Consider the following 18,644-nt stretch of genomic DNA (forward strand, 5'->3'; position numbering starts at 1 on the left):
TTCCCATGCCTGGATTTGAATTATAATGATGTGATTTTGCCCTACAACGTTGTAAATGTGGTGCAGGAAAGTAGCTGTATTTTTCCATAGTAGGGAGGCTTGAAACTGATTTTATGCATTGCAGCGTGTGGCAGTATGGACAGTTCTCTCTATTTCTTTTAAATATGACTTTTTCTGATTCTTTCTGCCTCTTCAAATGTTTAGCTATCATGACGTGGGGGGGGGGAGTCAATGGGCGCGGCATATGGTGGGGAGGGCGATGGTCTCCCTTCCCTTCCACCCCCACTGGAGGCGGGGAAACGGCGGGTGCTGCTTATGGTGGTAAGGGGGAATAGTCTCCTTACTGCCCCTCTTCTCACCCTCCCTGACCCCTTCCTGCCTCTTCAAATGTTTAGCTCTCATGACGGGGGGAGGAGTCAGTGGGTGCTGCATATGGTGGGGAGGGTGATAGTCTTCCTTCCCTTCCACCTACCCCCGCTGGAGGTGGGGGAGGCGGTAGGCATTGCTTACGGTGGCAAGGAAGAATAGTCTCCCTTCCACCTCCCGATTTATTTTGCTCTTTCTACCCCTCTCTAACCCCTTCTTTTAATTTTTTTAAAAAAATGTTTATAAACTGGTTTTTGCACAAAAGTGCAAGCCCATTCACCGATTCTGTTGGCTGCTGATCCGAAAGCATCTGCTGTTATTTAGTGGAGGAATGGGATTTGTAGAAAAGGGACTGTATTGCTCTTTTAGAACTTCTAAATGAACAGAATTTCCAAATGGCAGTTCTTCCCTACTTTAATATTTTTCATTGGCCTGCCCCTTAATAACAGTGCAGTTTCTCCTCTTTGCTCCACCCCCCATCTTCTGATTGCTCACCCTCACTGTAGGAGCACTCACCTTCCCTTCACCATCTCCCTCCTTCTCAACCATTGGATTTTTTAAAAAAAGTTATTTTTGCTTGCCTTTTGCAAGCCTGCAATGACAAAAAGGCATTGTTTTGGAATGGCGCTCCCCCCTGCCGGCGGATTTGCACAAGTGCACCGAGAATTGTTTTCTAAAAGTTCTGTTGCATCAGCAATCCCTCTCTCCCTCCGCATCCCCATTGGGCTGAAATTGAGGCATAGGAGGGGCCAGTGGATACGCTCCAGAGGTGGAATCTGGAAGCTCCCTGCCTGAAAAAAATGCTGCAGTGACAGGCAATATGGACAGGCAAAACCCTGTCACGTTGCATATGGTACTGCTTGAGAATTGCTGCCCATGTGGGTTCAAACTACAGTGCTGCCTCATTCCGTAACACTTTAAGCATTGCAAATCTCGTAGTCTGGAAAACGACCAGATGAGAGAGGATCAGAGTAGTGGTTTAAAACTGAGAGAAGTTGTGAATGGAGTTCAACTAGAGGGTGGAACACCCTGTCATTGTACAGATCTGTGTGATGTAACTGTTAGTAATTATTGAACTTGTACTTCTACAACAAGTTTTATCCTGGAATCTCAGAATACTTTATGAATAACAATGGGTGTAGCTTTTCCCCATTTTTCTGCTGAATGAAAAGATATAATCTCATAAGTGAAAAGCCCAGGCACACTATGTAGAAATAATAGTTTATCATATAGCAGTTCACTAAGGGAGTAGGGATAGATTATTTACGTTGGAATTACAGAAACTGTGGTATGCATGTTGCGATGTTGTTGTTGTTTTTAAATCAAATGCATATAGATATCCAAGTACAGGTAGCCCTAGTTATTTGTAGGGGTTTCATTCCTGCCAATTTCCACAGATAACAGAACCACAGATAAAAAAACCTTAACCCTTTGTGGGTTGGGGTTGTTAGGTTCCTAAGCAATGTGCTGAAAATAACAAGAAAAAGCAGAGGGGAGCAGAAATAAGTGCAGTACCTTGCTCTCCAGCAATGCCCCCCAAACTTCAAAATTATCCGATTTTTGTTCCTTTTTGAGTTTTTGAAGAGCCACAAAATGGCTCAGCACTACAAAATGGCGGCAGGAAATGACATCAGAAGTCATTTCCGGCCATTCAAGAAGCTTGGATAGATGAAAATAGCCCTATTTTTGTCCCTTGAGAACTGGGTTCCTGTGACCCAATCACAAATATGAGGAACCATGTGTGCCGAGACCTTGGGTAACAAGGGCCACCTATAACTATGCTTAGTCTGTAACCTTTAATAACTTGCTAGAATGTTCAGGGTTTTTTAAAAAGAGTGCTGATATTCTTCAGGTTGTTTTTCTATTTGTAGTGTTCACATGCGCGCACACACACACGATTTGAATGTATTTAGTATAACCTTTTCAACCATCCTTTGAAGCTATTTGTTTGGCCTTTGTACAATCATAACTACCTAATGAACTACAGAGTAGGTTTTGAGCTCTTTGTGCCAAGAAAAACGTTCTACAGAGTTGGTCCAACTGTTGGCTTCTTTTACTGTTCTTTGAATACAAAACATAGAAAGTCTGACTGAATTGTGGTGGTGGGGAACACACCGAGTGGCTGTACTTTTGCTGATTGGAAAAAAAGTAGCACTGTGATGGCTCCTTGCATTTACAATATGGGACTTTCCATTCACTAGGTGGTTCATCTGAATGGAATTTCACACTTGTGCATGAAAATAAGTGCCATTTCTCCTTCTTCAGCAGCAACACCTGCTGCCAGTCATAGCTGCTGAAAAAGGTTATGAGTGGACTGGACTCCATTGGCCAGTGCTCATCTCACTTTAAAGATGATTCAGAATCTGAGGTTTTGCCCAGGACTGAGGCAGATGTTCACTTACAACTCCTAGAATATATCGAGCTGCTCTAATTGTCCTTTTATTGGTCTCCATGAAATATGTAGCTCTTAACTTAGACCAGTTACCAAAGAATCTCTCCTGACTTTTGGTCTGTTTTGGCTTTCTGCTGTGATAACTAGGGATGTGTGAATTGGGTGATTCACACACCCTAATCCAAATCTAGCTGATTTGCGTGACTTGGACACAGAACAAATTACCCTTGTGTTCCATTGGCAAGATTCGGGTCCAAATTGAATTGCACCTGATTTGATTCAAATCGCTTCAAGAGTCAGATTCCTCCTATTAATTTCCCCAGATTGGCAGCATACACTGGGGGGAAAAAAGCTGCGATCAAGCCCTTGTAGAGGTGGAGTTATGGAGCAAAATGTGTAGTCGCTGTTTTCCAAGTGTTTGGATTCTTTGGTGTATAATAACTTTACCTCAGTGAATCCCTATGAGGGTCATTTCTTCTATTAATTTTGATTGTTTTTGGACAGTGCCAACTGTCAATTGCCATGTGCCAGCTACACCCCCCTCCCACCTGCAAGGCAGTGGGGTACTACTCAGTTTATGTTCTAGGAATTTTTTCAAGTGTTTAGACTCTTCGATGTCTAATACCCTGAAGATGTACCTGTTTTCCCAGGCCTTCAACTGAGACTCATTAAAAAAAATTTTAATGTGTTATTAATGTGTTTTTATCTATTATAACTTTATTTTTAATGAATTTTAAATGTGTTCTGTTTATGTTTTTAATTCTGTACAGCGCCTAGAGATTTTTATACAAATTATAAATAATTTGTATAAATTATTTATACAAATCATAAATAATTTGTATAAATTATTTATACAAATTATAAATTCAATAAATAATAATTAATAATAACCTTTCCTCATAATGAATCCCTATGAGGATTCATTACACACCAAAGAGTATAAACATCTCAAATATTCCTAAAATATAAACTGAGTACCCAGTGGCTTGTGGGTTGGGGGGTAGGTGGCACATGGGATGCCACTAATTCCCCACTCCCACCCACAAAGCAGTGGGGTCAAAATGAACAGAAGAAATGAAGGTGTGTAATGAAGACACCAAAGAATCTAAACACTTCAAAAATCCCTCAAAAAAAAAAAAAACAAAACTGAGTACCCCAGGGTTTGTGTGTGTGTGTAGTTGAGACATGGCAGTTGACAGTTTGCACTCTCCAATGACAGTAAAAATGAACAGAAGAAATGAAGGCGCATAATGAATCCTCATAGGGATTCATTATGAGGAAAAGTTATTAGACAGCAACTAATCCAAACACTTCGATATTGCTAAAAATATATTAGTTTTTGTTTTTTTCATGAAAGCTGGGGATCCATGTTAGTGTTAGGACAGGGTAACTTTGAATCCCCATTATTTCCCATGGTGGAAATATACAAAATCAATAAAAACTAAAAAGAAAATAAATAAAAACCAAGTAAGCCACTGCCTTGAAATTTGGGTGGTAGGTGGCACTCATGGAGACCTACCCACCACCCAAATTTGATGCCCCTTGGACCTTCATAAGTGGTCCAAATCAGTCTGAATTGAATCAAATCAAAATCAAATCTGAGGTGATTCGATGGGACACTAAATCAGGGGTGACTTGATTCGGGCACAAATCAAATTCAAAAAATCGATTTGTGCACATCCCTAGTGATAACTTTGAACTGCCTTTATTCAACAATATGGCTTCTAGGAAAATAAAAAGAAAACTAATATTACTGAGTAGCGAAGTTATTAAATTTTTTTATCCTTTGGATTTCGGATATTTTCTCTGGGCCATTTCAAGTAAGGATGGAGATGCATCCTGTGCATTTTTACATATTGTGGACTACTGCTGAGACAGTAAGCCAATTTGTATGGCACTGTCCTACCTGTCTCAATTCCATCAAATTAGGGTCGTGAGTGTGCATTTGTTCCTCTCTCTGTACAGCACAGCACCACTGCCTAATCACATTTGCAAGTGCTTTAGCCCTTCCATCTTTCCAATGTGATTTAGATACTACTCCAAGTAGTATTTAAATCTCACATGGAGAGGTAGTTTGGTCTACTTCTGCATGCAGTTTGGTAATGTTGAAATGAGGTGGGACATGCATATTCAGGATGTGCCTAATCACATGGAAGTAGGGCCTGTCAGACAGTATTATCCAAAGCAGCCGGTAGTGTCTAATTTAGACTAGCAAATTGACTGCTGTGAGCTGAGTTTTGAACCCAGGTTTCTGGATCCAAGTATAGCACTCAGTCTGTTGAACCACAGTGGTTCTATCAATGAAATCAGGGATCAAATTCTTGTATGCTAGCAGGAGATATTTGGTTGCAAGAATACTATTTTAGGCAGTCCTGCAACTAATTGCATCAGAATTTTCCAACTGTACCTTGAACAATGTTGGAAAAAAGAATCAGTAAATCTGATTAATGGCTGCTATACTAAGAAAATTAAACGAGATAACCAGGCCTTGATCCTTTGCCTGCAACAGAGCATTGCAGTTTCTTTGTTGCATTTCATGTTTCAGCTTTTTGAGCTCCCGGTTCAGGTTGCTGACCTTAGGGACTGGGAGAGTGTGCTCTCCAGAACTGGATGGGTGTGGCAACCCTATCCAGACTAAATAAAAATCGACTTTCTTGTGGGTAAAGTTTGTTTCATTTCACTCTCACATTTTGGACTGAAAAAGCTATCTTAAGGTTACAGATCTGAAGGCCTTTGTTATAGCCTATCTTCAAAATAAACATTGATGTCATATGTCTGTGACGGGTCCAAATGAAGTCCTAGAGTGTAGGTCCCCTCAAGAGGAGGCAATATTGAGGTAGATGGCCTGACTCAATATAAGGCAGCTTCAAGGTTGACTCAGCCTTCCATCCTTCCGAGGTTGGTAAAATGTGTACCCAGAATGTTGGGGGCAATATGCTAAAATCATTGTAAACCGCTTAGAGAGCTCCGGCTATAAAGCGTTATATAAATGTAAGTGCTATTGCTATATGTTTATATAATAATCCTAAACTTTAATCTGTACAATTGAGCTAACAGAACTTCTTCAAAGATGCAGAGATCCAATTGATTATTTTCCTTTCTTCCTATGGCTATGTATCTCTGTGTGGTGCTGCGTAATGTTTTGTGGGGAGTTATTTATTGAATATGGTTGCATTTAATAAAAGAACCAAGTGTGTCAGAGCTAGTATGCTATCAAAATGTGGGCTGGCTGAGGGTGCTATTATGATATAGATGCAGTCCACTTTTGAGACCATACGAATCTGTAGAATTGGGGAGGGGGGGAAGTTCTGAAATACAAAATTTTCATTGATGTCTGTGGAAATTCTGCTTTCCAAAGAAGATGTCCTTAACCTCTTTGGATAGAGTATAGACTTGTATTTTGTTGAACTAAGTATCATAGAAGTGGTGGATAGCATCTGCCTTTTAGGATTAGTGATGTGCATGGAGTGGTCTGGAGGCCATTCTACGGGCCTTCGGACTGGTTTGGACATGGGCAGTTCGGGGTTTGGGTGGACTGGGGTGGGGGTTCCTTTAAGGGTGGGGGGAGGGTGTACTTACCCCTCCCGCAGCTTCCCCCCCTCCGGTGCACATATTTTTGTCAGCAATTTGGGGGGCAGGTTACCTCCCTGCCACCCCTTCCCCCGCTCGGTTGCAAAAGGCTTCAGGAAGCCTTTTGCGTGTGTGCACGTTACGTCTCTGCGACGTGCGCGCGGCCACTAGGAGTGTGCACGGACTGGTTCGGAGACCATTCTACTGGCCTCCGAACTGGTCCGGACATGGGGTGGTTTTGATTCGGGAGGGATAGGGTGGGGGGTTCCACTAAGGGTGGGGTGGGGCTTTACTTACCCCTCCCGCCCTTTCCACTTTTTGCGCCGTAAATATTCCAAAAAATCCGGGCGGCAGGATTCCTCGCCGCCCGCTTTTATCCACTACGATGGCTCCACTTGTGCAGAAGGCTTCACTTTCGCAGATGGCAGGGAAGGGGGCGGGTGGGAGTACGTCTCGCTGTCGCCCGCGCCCTTATAGAGAGCGCGGCCGGTCCGGGCGAGATTTAAGGGGGCTTCAGCAGCAGCAGCAGGGGGCTTCAAGGGGGCGGCAGGGAAGTACCCTGCCGCCCGATTGTTTACACATGGAGGAGCGGCGCTGGCAGAGCCATCGTAGTGGATAGAAGCGGGCGGCGAGGAATCCTGCCGCCCGGATTTTTTGGAATATTTACGGCGCAAAAAGTGGAAAGGGCGGGAGGGGTAAGTAAATCCCCCCGCCCTTAGTGGAACCCCCCACCCCAGTGCCGGACCACAGTTCCGCGGTTCCGTGCACAACCCTAGCAGCCACACACGCACAAAAGGCTTCCTTAAGCCTTTTGCAGCCAAGCGGGGGAAGGGGCGGCAGGGAGGTATCCTGCCGCCCCAATTGCTGACTAAAATACGTGCGCCGGAGGGGGAAAAGTGGTGGGAGGGGTAAATACACCCTCTCCCCACCCTTAAAGGAACCCCCACCCCAGTGCCGGACCGCAGCTCTGCGATTCCGTTCACACCTCTATTTAGGATCTATCATCAACAGTAAAGGATCCAGCAGTCAAGAAATACGCCACTGACTAGCACTTGGTAGGGTTGCAATGACGTCCTTGGAAAGGATATTTAGATGCTGTGACGTGTCTACACCTACAAAGATTAGAATCGTTTGGACCATGTTTTTTCCCCATGACACTCTATGGATGCGAAAGCTGGACTTTGAAGAAGCAAGATAGAAAAAGTATTGACGCTTTTGAACTTTGGCGCTGGAGAAGACTTTTGAGGATACCATGGACAGCCAGGAAACCAAGCAAATGGATCATAGAACAAATCAATCCAGAATTTTCACTCAAAGCACAAATGACCAGGCTCAAACTATTATACTTTGGACACATTATACAAAAACCCAGCTGCCTTGAGAAGTCCATCATGCTTGGAAAAGTTGAAGGAAAGAGAAGAAGACGCTGACCAGCAGCAAGGTGGATGGACTCGATTACGACAGCAATGAATGCACCACTGAGAGACCTTAAAGGCCAAGTTGAAGACAGATCATTCTGGAGAGAATCTATGTGGTCACTAAGTGTCAACACCAACTTGATGGCACTTCAATCAATCAATCAATCAATCAATCAATCAATCAATCAATCATAGCTTGGGGCAAAAATAACAAGGCTGCTTTCCAGGACAACCTAGCCCAGGCTAGGCTGCTTATGTAGAATGCTGGGATCCACATGGATCCCGGCACCCTTGCCCAGCCTAACCCCACTCCTAAACCCAGCTCTTAGCCAAGGTTAAGAGAGCAAGCGCTTCCTTAACCCAGCTGCCAGGCTTGTGTGACAGAGACAAGCTCCTAGAGTCCCCATCGGACAGGGGAATCCCTCAAGGCACCATACTCATTGTGCAGTGCCTTGTGGGATATTTGGAGGCCGGGAAAACAAGTGCCAGCATCTGTTGATCTGTGCTGCTGGGAGCAGCAGGTGTCCTGTGGGTGTGCCGCTCATGTACTGAATAGACCGAATGTACCAAATAGAGATCAATCGTCTGGGAGAAGGTAGGTTGAAACCTGTCCCTTTTGATCTGTCTTCACAGTCGTGTGAATAGCCCCAGTGTCTACTTGGATTATAAGTAGAGAGGTCGAGTGGCTAAAGGTTAATGGAACTTCACATGTTACAGTTGATGCACATTAATCGCCTTGCCAGTGTGTGTGTGTGTGTGTGTGTGTGTTCATACCCTCTTACATGTGAGGTAAGATGTCCCTCTCAGGTTCATGCAGTCAGAGTGGTGAGCCATATGTTTCAACAGTATACAGTGTTGTGTGTTTGAATGTGCCCAAGTGGAAATACTATATGTGTCTTTCTCTGTGATGTAAAAGTGGATCCATACTAAATTTATAACACATACTTAACTGCTTTACTGCGTGAAGTGTTTGATAGGTTCGGGGGGAAAGGTACTGTATTTACCTGAATCCAAGACTAGGTTTCCCCCAAGATGTATTTGATATTGGAATTCAGGAGGGCATCTTAAATTCAGAGTGCTGTTCTTTTTGAGTAAATGCAGGTATAACCCACATTTAATCTTTACTTCTTAAGGGGGTTGTCTTAAATTCAGAGTTTGTCTTCTAGCTGAGTAAATATGGTATATAGTGTATCTTCTGCCCAAAAGCACAGCTTTTAGGCTTATTTTGAAGATCGTCTCAGGAAAACATGATTAAAAGAACACTAATAAGCAATAATAGTGCATTTAAGAACATGATGTTGAGATATAAGTGAGCTGAGAAACGGTAGTTCATTAAAAATAAATAGCCAGATTGTTTTTAGGGATTGGTAACCACCCCCGTCTTAATTCCTCTCTAGTTTGGGGGGTTCTGAATGACCTGATCTTGTTTGTGGAATGATGATGATACAAATCCCCCGCTCCTTTTTTAGCCCAGCTGTATACTTTTCTTTTGCTAGTGCAACTTCATTTGTTATTAAAGTGCTTCATTAGCCAGGTTGTCAGCCAATATCCCCGCCCCCCATTACAGGTTTTAAGTTAGCACATTCACTGGTGTGTGCATTGGAAACCAGGGTGGAGGTGGGTGGATAACATACATTGAAAACTTGTAGGATACTGTATAAACCCATTCAAAAGTTAATTTTAGAATGTCTCCTAATTAAGCTGGAAGGCAGGCGGAATAGAGCCAACCCACAGAACAATAATGGAACAATGGACATCTGCTCATCCTAGTTGTGTTCTTGACTTTCTGTGGTGTAGGGATGTCAGAAGAATCTATTGTACTATTCCCTCTAATACCCTTTACTTAAAAAGAAAGTTTTGTGGGATTTAAAAAATAACTTCACTCCTTTTGGTTTGGCCTCTTTTCCATATTGCCAACTGGTAAGATTTTCATCACTTACTCTGCCATGTTTTTTCTCTGTGTGTGTGTGTGTGTGTGTGTGTGTGTGTGTGTGTGTGTGCGCCTGCCTGCCTGCCTGCCTGCTGCTTTCTATACACCAGAATTTTCTTGTCTTTATCAATTTATCATGCCACTCATTTGTGAGAAAACAGGATATTGGCTGTGTTGAGGTTTTTAATACTTTAAAAAAAATGTGTGCCTTTTTCAGATTTTGGCGGCTTAAATTTGCACTCCTGGAGGTGTCAAGCCTTTTTTTCTTTTCTAGCTTTTGCATCAGGAAGTGCCGTGATGCTTTTTGTGTCTGTTTGTCTGTCCATCTGTCTGCTGGTCTTTATTAAGCTGTGCAGTGAGACAGCAGGTTACTATCTGTGTGTGCGTGAAATTAGCTAATTGGTGTTAGCAGCAATATTTTCACATGTTTTATAAGCAAAGTGCAGCAAGGTATATAAATGTAGATATGATCCAGACACACACACACGCACACACACACAAGCCTGTCGCTGCTCATGCATAGATGCTCAGAAGTAATTAATGTTAATAAGATTTTAATGTGCTTGTGAGATCATAATGAGGAGAAATGAATGCTCTGATTAGAAAAAGGTAACTGCGAGTGTGTTTTGGATTAGAACAAGATTTCCTTTTTTTCTTTTTAATAAACTGCAATTTTAGAACTTGTTTGTGATTGCATCAATCGGTTTTTATTTTCAAATTAGAGGTCTGTTTAGCCATTTGAATGATTAGCCAAATAAATGGGTAAACCCATGATCATAAGGAACCATGCAGATTTCTTCATTTGCAAAACAGTGCTTATATAGGTCTGGGCAGGGCTGCCTTGTTGTTTTTGCATTAAATTTCTCCTTTTGCCTTTAAAGCCTCTTCATAAGCTGCTACCAGAAACAATGCTCATTTTAATAAATCTATATATCTTGCAGAGCAAGTAATCAGCTCATGAAACTATTGGGCAAAGATGGATTCTTGTCCCTCTGTCAAGTGTCTTGTATGTGGAATTATTTTCTTTGGTTAAATAACCAATTAGGCACTGATTGTTTTCTTACTAATTAGAATATTTCTAGGAAATCTGAGGCTACTTGCATAATGGTGTTTTAGAAGGTAAGCTTCTCCCTTGTCTTCCTGGACTCGGATACTTATGGTTGAGAGGCATACATCTAGCTAAATATCCAGGCAAACTCTAGGGGTCTTTTCCCAGCCAATTGGTTTGCTGTATTATCTGCCTTAGATTGTTTTCCATTTCTGTGGTGATTGTTTAACAGAAAGAAAGTGAATGTAACGCTTTGATTATCACAGAACACCCCTAGTTTAATAACAAGAAGAATATAGGTTAGAAATAAAGGGATCGCAATATGCAAAGAAACAAAATGCACATTTGTTAAAATGTTAATAACATACATTTTGAATTGTACTTGTTTTGTAGTAGTACTTTTATATAGTATTTGACATTTGTAACATGGCTGCGGTCTTTCTGAGTGGTTCCTTCTAACATTTTCAGTTGGGCTTTTGGCCGGACTTTGGAACAAAGAATGATTTAGTCTCTGTGGTGAGCAATTGCTGGGAAATAGGTCAAGCAAAGGGTGGTACTACTACCTTCATCCGTCAGTGACTAGATAGAGTGGACCACTGAACATTTAGGAGCTAGACCTGACAGCAATACAACTGACCATCCTGAACTGAATAAAGAGCTTTTTGGATTAGTCATGTTCTTGTGGTGCTGGGGGGATATTTTTCTGGTCCCTAGAAGCTATATTGTGGTCTTCCTCAAAAATCTGTATGTTTACTGCTTTGTTTTGTTTAATATCAATATAATGCCACGATGCGAGATTATCTGCAGATTTTGAATTGGGCTTTGCTGCTGTTCTGGTGGCACTTTGCTCTGTTTCTCACTCCCCACTGATCTCATTGCTGTAGGCTACTTACTTTATGACTGCCTGCCTGCCTGCCAGGTTGAGTGGATAAGGTTAAGCTGACTGGTACAATTCAGAGGTAGTGTTGGAGAAATTTCTCAACCAGGTGGTGGCTCTAGCTCTCCTTTGGTTGGAAGCTTCTTGGTATGAGACTTGAAGCATATGAATGATAGTTGAAAAATGGCAACACTCATGCTACTCGCATATGGTTCCTATTTCTCCTGTCGTGGTCTGGGATGAAAAAGATAAGGGAGTTAGTTACCAAGCAGTAAAACTGGAAACTGTACACTTTCATTCAGAAGTATTCCAGAATATTTCTCATACAGTACAAACTGAATGCATATGCATGCCAATAATGCATATGCATGGCCAGGTATGTATTACAGAGACTTGGTTGGGGGAGGCCAGTGGCTCAGTCTGGTTCCAGCTTCTCTTTCCAGAGTACTCTGTTGAGAAACAGGTGAGGGGATGTGGGCAGGGGAGTGGGTGGCTGTGGTTTATGGGAATCGCATCTCACTTACCAGGATCCCTGTTGGAAGTATCTCACCATATTGAATGTGTGTACTTAAGTTTGGGGACCAGAGATAGACTGGTATTTCTGTTGGTGTATTGATCACCCTGCTGCCCATTCTGAATCAGAATGTGGAACCATCAGTTACTCACTGTGATATTTTTAATGGGTTGTTTGTGGGCAAAATTTCTCGTATTCAGGCCGACTTAGATACAGACCCCACAATAACTACAGTGTCTGACGCAGAAGTGTCCAGCAACTCCGCTTATGTGGTTAAGCTGTATCAGTTCCAGATGTGGACAAGCTGCTTGGAACCAGAGATGTGGACTAATCAATTTTTTTGATTTGATTTGTACGCAAATTGAATCATCCCCAATTTGTTTTGAGTCTGAATCTGCCCCCGCCCCCGAATCACTCCAGAGTTGATTTGTACCCAAGGCAACACCTCAGACACTGAAAACAACAAAACCCAGTGCCCCAGGGGCTGGTCATTTTGGAGGTGGTTGGCACCCTAAGTGCACTACAACACAACCTGCTCTGGGCCACTCTGGTGCCCCCCAAGTGGAGCACCAGAGTGGGAATAATCTCCCATTATTCCCTATGGGGGGAATGCTTAAAGACGCACAAACTTCAAGGGGGGGGGAATAAAAAGAATCACCCTTTTCACCAATTTATTTGAAATCCGGGTGGTAGCAGGCGTCTATTGGGGCACTACCATCTGATGCACTATTCTGCCCCTGAAACCCCCTTTCTACCCCAAATCTGCCACACAGCCAACTTCAATTTTTTTAAAAAACAACACCACCCCTTTGCCCAATTTCTTTGAAATCCAGGTGGTAGCTTCCTTACACCCATTGGGCACTACCACCCACCACAACCTGCTCTGGGCCACCGTGGTACCACCCTCCCCTGGGGAGTTATAACTAAGGCTGATGAAATCCCCATTATTTTGTATGGGAAAAAGCTTAAAGATGCACCAGCTTTAAAAATTCTTTAAAAACCACCACTTTGCCCAACTTCTTTGAAACTTGGGTGGTAGCTTCTACCCATTTAGTGCTACTACCCAACCCACTTTGGCCACAAAATGGAGATCCAAATTTCTGAATTTTTCGGTTCTGAATCTGGTGTGATTTGTTTTGTACCTGAGTCTCGGCAATTGAGCACAGGGATTATTTGTTTTATCTGCAAATCACCTGAATCAGCCAGATTCGGGTACAAATCATTTTGTACCCAAATCAATTCACACATCCCTACTTGGAACAGTTTGGACTCCCACCTGTTTTCTTGACTCTTGCCCGACATGGCTCATACTATTGGGGAGGGGATTGTTGAAGAAGGTCTGGTAGAGATTATAAATGCTTCGCTGAGGGAGGGTAGGATGCCTCCTTGTCTTAAGGAGGCAATTATTAGATCTCTTTTGAAGAAGCCTGTGTTGGATAATCAAGTCAAGCAATTATAGGCCTGTCTCCAACCTTCTGTGGTTGGCCAAGGTGATTGAGAGGGTGGTGGCCTCTCAACTCTTGGCAGACTTGGAGGGAAATGATTATTTATATCCATTTCAGAGTGTCTTTTGGACAGGCTGTGGGGTGAAGACTGCCTTGATCGGCCTGATGAATGATCTCAAACTGGGAATTGACAGAGTAAGTGTGACTCTGTCGGACCTCTCGGCGGCTTCCAATACTATTGTCCATAGTATTCTTCTGGAGTGTCTGAGGGGGTTGGGAGTGAGAGGCACTGCTTTGCAGTGGTTCCGCTCCTACCTCTCAAGACAAATCTAGATGGTGTCCCTTGGGGACTGTCATTCTTTAAAATCCGAACTTCGTTATGTTGTCCCTCGGGGCTCTGTATTGTGTCCTATGTTGTTTAACATCTACATCAAAATGCTGGGCGAGATCATCAGGAGACTTGGTGCAGGGTACTGTCAGTATGCTGATGATACCCAAATCTTTTTCTTCATGTCAACATCATCAAGAGAAGGAATAACCTCCCTAAATGCCTGCCTGGAGGCTGTGATGGGCTAGATGAGGGATAACAAACTGAGACTGAATCCAGATAAGATGGAGGTACTTATTGTGTAGGGTTGGAATTCTGCCTGTTCTGGATGGGGTCGCACTTCCCCAGAAGGAACAGGTACACAGTCTGGGGGTGCTTCTGGATCCAGACCTCTCCCTGCTGCCCAAGGTTGAAGCTGTGGCCAGAGGTGCTATCAGCTTCGGCTGATACACTAGCTGTGTCCATTTCTTGAGATAAACTACCTCAAAACAGTGGTACATATGCTGGTAACCTCCAGACTTGACAACTGCATGTGGTCTATGTGGGGCTGCCTTTATACGTAGTCCGGAAACTGCAGTTGGTACACAATGCGGCAGCTAGGTTGGTCTCTGGGTAATGTCGGAGAGACCATATTGTAAGAGATCAGTATTGAAAGAGCTACACTGGCTACCGAATAAGTTCCTGGACAAAATACACGGTGCTGGTTATAACCTATAATGCCCCTGGATATTTAAGAGAATGTCATCTTCTCCATGAACTCTACCACCCATTGAGATAATCAGGAGACGTTCGTCTGCAGTTGCCACCAGCTTGTCTGGTGGCTCAGGGAAGGGCCATATCCGTTGCTGCCCTGAGGCTTTGGCGTGCACTTCTGTTAAAAGAAGAGCCTCCCCATCTCTGACAACTTTTAAAAGGGCAGGTAAGACAAATCTGTTCACCCAGGCTTTTAATTGGATACTGTTTTAATAGTTTTTAACATTGTTTTAAAAGTGAAATTATTGTAATATTTTTAACCTTTTTGATTTTGTTTTGTTTGTATTGCTTTATTGTAAACTGCCCAGAGACTTACGTTTTGGGTGGTACACAAATATGTGAAATAAAAAAAATTATAAACATTTCTAGATTGAAGCCCTCTAAGGAGAACCTTGGAGTGTGTGACATCCTCATTACTAGGGTGTTGTTGTTGTTACGTAGTTGAATAAAGTAACCGTCACACATTCTCTCCGGTGATGGTGTTGGCAAGGGGAGTGAGGCAGGTCTTTGCTGTTCCGTACAAATGGCATTGTTACATGTTACTATATCAGTTATGAACGTTTGTGCTGGCTTGAATACATTTCTTCAGAATTTTGTGTAGTTAAATTGTCTAGATTCGTCCTCTTATCCTGCCTCTACATATTTTTGTGCCACATGACATTTTTGCTTGGTGCCACGACTACATATCTAGCAATACTGACTGTCTCTGAATCATGGGACTGAACTATCCTGCTGTACTGGCATGACATCCTGAATTGGCTTGCAGTGCTGGCACGAGGCAACCAGTTCTGCTACTCTGCTGGTGCAGCATTAATTTTGCTCCATCCTGAATATTTTTCTGCTCAATCGGGTCTTTAGACATTGGAATAAACAAATAATAATATTCAGTTGCCATGCATAGTCTCTTATATTCAGGTAAATCACTGTCTTGGAAATTTTTCAAGACAAGACTGTGTTTGAGGTCATATATTAGAATCACTGGAAGTTTGTGGAGAAAGGCTAATTGCTTCCTTTTGTATGTTTTATTGCCTTTAACCGATTCCCGCCCCCCCCTTATGGAAATCTGTTGTTTTTGAAAACTGGCTAACAGGATGCCTGGGAGGTAGAGTGGGAAGGAACAAAGTAATGCAAAACCCAATGCAGCTAGCTATTGATCTGGAAATGTAAAATGGCTAAATAATTCACAGACATTCTTGTTCATTCCTCCTCCTCTCCTAGAGTTAAACCTTTGCTTTGAAGAATGCTAGCCAGGGGAAGGGAGGAAGAGTTCCTAGGAACTGGCAGTTTAAATCCTGAAAGCACTAGATAAACTTTGCACTTTTCCTAAGGGCAAACAACCATTTTGAGCTAGACATTTCTAAGTAAATGTATGTCCCATTGACAACCTGACCTCATGCTAGTCTTTATGCTTCTGAAGTGTGGGTGCTCTTGCTCTAGAGTGTAATTATTTTGGAACTTTCCTGTGATCTGGAAGCACTCAGAGTGGGAACACTTCCCTGACCCTGTTGAGTTCTTTAATTGAGTGACAAGATTTTTTATTTTCTCTGGGCAACCAAGACACTGGACTGGTTCAGCTGTAATATGGAGTTGGAATAAAATCCTGATTTTGTGTTACATCCCTGTAATAGGGTGCATGGAACTGGTGGGGGGGGGATACCTTGTTAAGGTGGGGGAGGGTGTCCTTACCCCTTCCACTGCATTTCACCCACCGGCACTCCATTTTAAAAATCTCTGCCAGGGCAGCAGCGTACCTCCTTGCTGCCCCATGTCCTCTTTGGATGGAAGTCACAGGAAGTACCAGAATTCTGGTTCATGCACAAATGGATGAGTGGACTGCACAGTTCTGAGGCTCAGATATACTGTACAAAGCCCTAATTTAATCTTGGCTTGTGAAGCAGAGGGGAGAGCACACGCTCCTAACACACATCGATTAGGGATGTGCCTGAACCTGTTTGGAGGACCGGGGTGGCATACCCTTTTAAGGGCAGGGGAGGATGCCCTTACCCCTCCTGCCACGTTTCTCCTGCCTGCACCCGTTTTAAAATTGTCGATCAGGGTGGCAGCTGGGTACTTCCGGTTACTTCCTGCTGAAGGGGACACAGGGACGCAGGGAGGTACGCTGCTGCTCCAACGGACACTTTTAAAATGGAGCACCGGCAGGGGAAACATGGTGGGAGCGATAAGAGCACCCTCCCCTGCCCTTAAAGGTATTCCCCCCTGCCTTTGAACCGGACGATCCTGGCTTATTCTAACCCAAGTTCCAAATTAAACTAGGATCTGAACTCAATATATCTGAACCCAATGGGGGTTCAGATCCTGGTTTAATTTAGAACTTTGGTTAGAATAAGCCATGATCTCTCAGTTCAGATGTAACAGGTTATCATGGCTTTTTCTTATTGAGAATCACAAAGGGGTGAGTAGAGTGCACCGTTCTGAGGCTCAGGAATATTGTACAAAATCATAATTTAATCTTGGCTCCACATTATATCTGAAGTTGTGTTTGTGCGTATGTAAATTTTTCAAGCTGAGATGTTGCCGACTATCCTGATCCTTTGGGAAAGGCTTAGTTTAAATGAATGGATACATTCAATTGAAATACAAATGGAATTTTAAAAAAGTGTTGTCAATCAAGGAAAATCTTCATCTTCTGGACACCAAATATGTGTGCATGATTGGATATGGAATGAAAGGTCCATATTAGTAAGATAACATGTATCTAAAGATCTGGGCAAAGGAAACTCTTCTTCTGACACTCAGAAAAATGAACATACAATAAAATATTATTTAGGACAGTCTGTTGGACTAAGTGATTTTCTGATTGAGTGCTCCAAGGGGGGTACTCAGGGCTCTTACCTCCCCACAGTGCATCTGTGCTATTTGTACCCTACATCAGGATTAGAAAATTAGTATTTAGAAAACTGAATACTTCCATTGAGATGAATAGACTCATTAATTTCAATAACACTGCTTAAGAATAGTTTAGACTGGATGTAAGTAAGTGACTGGAGTAGCAATAACTATAACATTTAAGAGTGTGTGTGTGTGTGTTCTGTCTCTTTCTCTCTCACCTGAGCTGAAGGTTTGCAACAGAAAGAGTATGTTTGTTAAAAAGGGTTGGGAACTCCTGTTCTAATCTGTTCTGTTAAGATTAATTATTGCTAATTAATTATTACTTCCATCAATCATGGGAAGTGAAAAGAAGAGTCCAACTAAAACAAAAAGATGGCTGCATTACTGCAAGTTCATCGGTATACTGCAGAATAACTTGTTGCCTGTAAATGATCTTTACTTGTACACAAATACGTTGTTTATATCATTTGGGATGTGGCCAGTAAGGAATGGTTACTGAGAACAGTATGGATTGTGGTCTGAGTTTAGCATAGTGTTTGTGCTATGATTGAAAAGAAGCATATCCTTCATGATTAGTCTGTGTTTTGTGTAGAATTCTAGCTTGTGCCCAGACACCTTCTTTAAGCATGCTTTTGAAAATTTGCATTACAGAGACCCAGTTATTCACCTTCTGTTTCAGAAGAATGCTTCTCTTACTTACTAAGGATGTCGGGCTATGTGTACCAGCCAGTCTTTTGAGAAGAATCTTTCCCATACTTGCTGGCACACCCCTCTGGCACGCATGGGCAACTGTAGGCTAAACTCTGTAGAATAAGGATTCTTTTATCCCTTTGTCTAACACATTTCATTTTATGAGTTTGGATAATCCTGTTCTGCAAAAGCAAGCAATGTTATTTTCAAAAAAACAGGCTGGATTCGCCAGAGTTTTGTAGGTAGAGATACAAGGTTTTAGAGTTAGTCCTTCTGTGCTGTGTTGCTACAGATCCGGTCATCTTGTTGGCTGAACAGAGTAAAAATAAAAAGAGCAAACTATTCAAAACAAAATGCAGATATAATTTTACATCTCAGTTCCGACTTTTATATGCATTAGATTTAGTAGTGTTTGTGTTTTCTAACTAGGCCAGATTAAGTTAGTCTGTACCAGTTGTATCAG

General features: G+C 42.5%; 1 protein-coding gene across 12 annotated transcripts in view; it reads left to right on the forward strand.

Annotated features, from left to right (window-relative positions):
* Window positions 1–18,644, forward strand: part of ZBTB20 (zinc finger and BTB domain containing 20) — an 852,388-nt gene that overhangs the window by 83,679 nt on the left and 750,065 nt on the right. The window lies entirely within an intron of this gene.

The sequence above is a fragment of the Hemicordylus capensis genome, chromosome 3 (genome assembly GCF_027244095.1).
Source record: "Hemicordylus capensis ecotype Gifberg chromosome 3, rHemCap1.1.pri, whole genome shotgun sequence".
NCBI lineage: Eukaryota > Metazoa > Chordata > Lepidosauria > Squamata > Cordylidae > Hemicordylus > Hemicordylus capensis.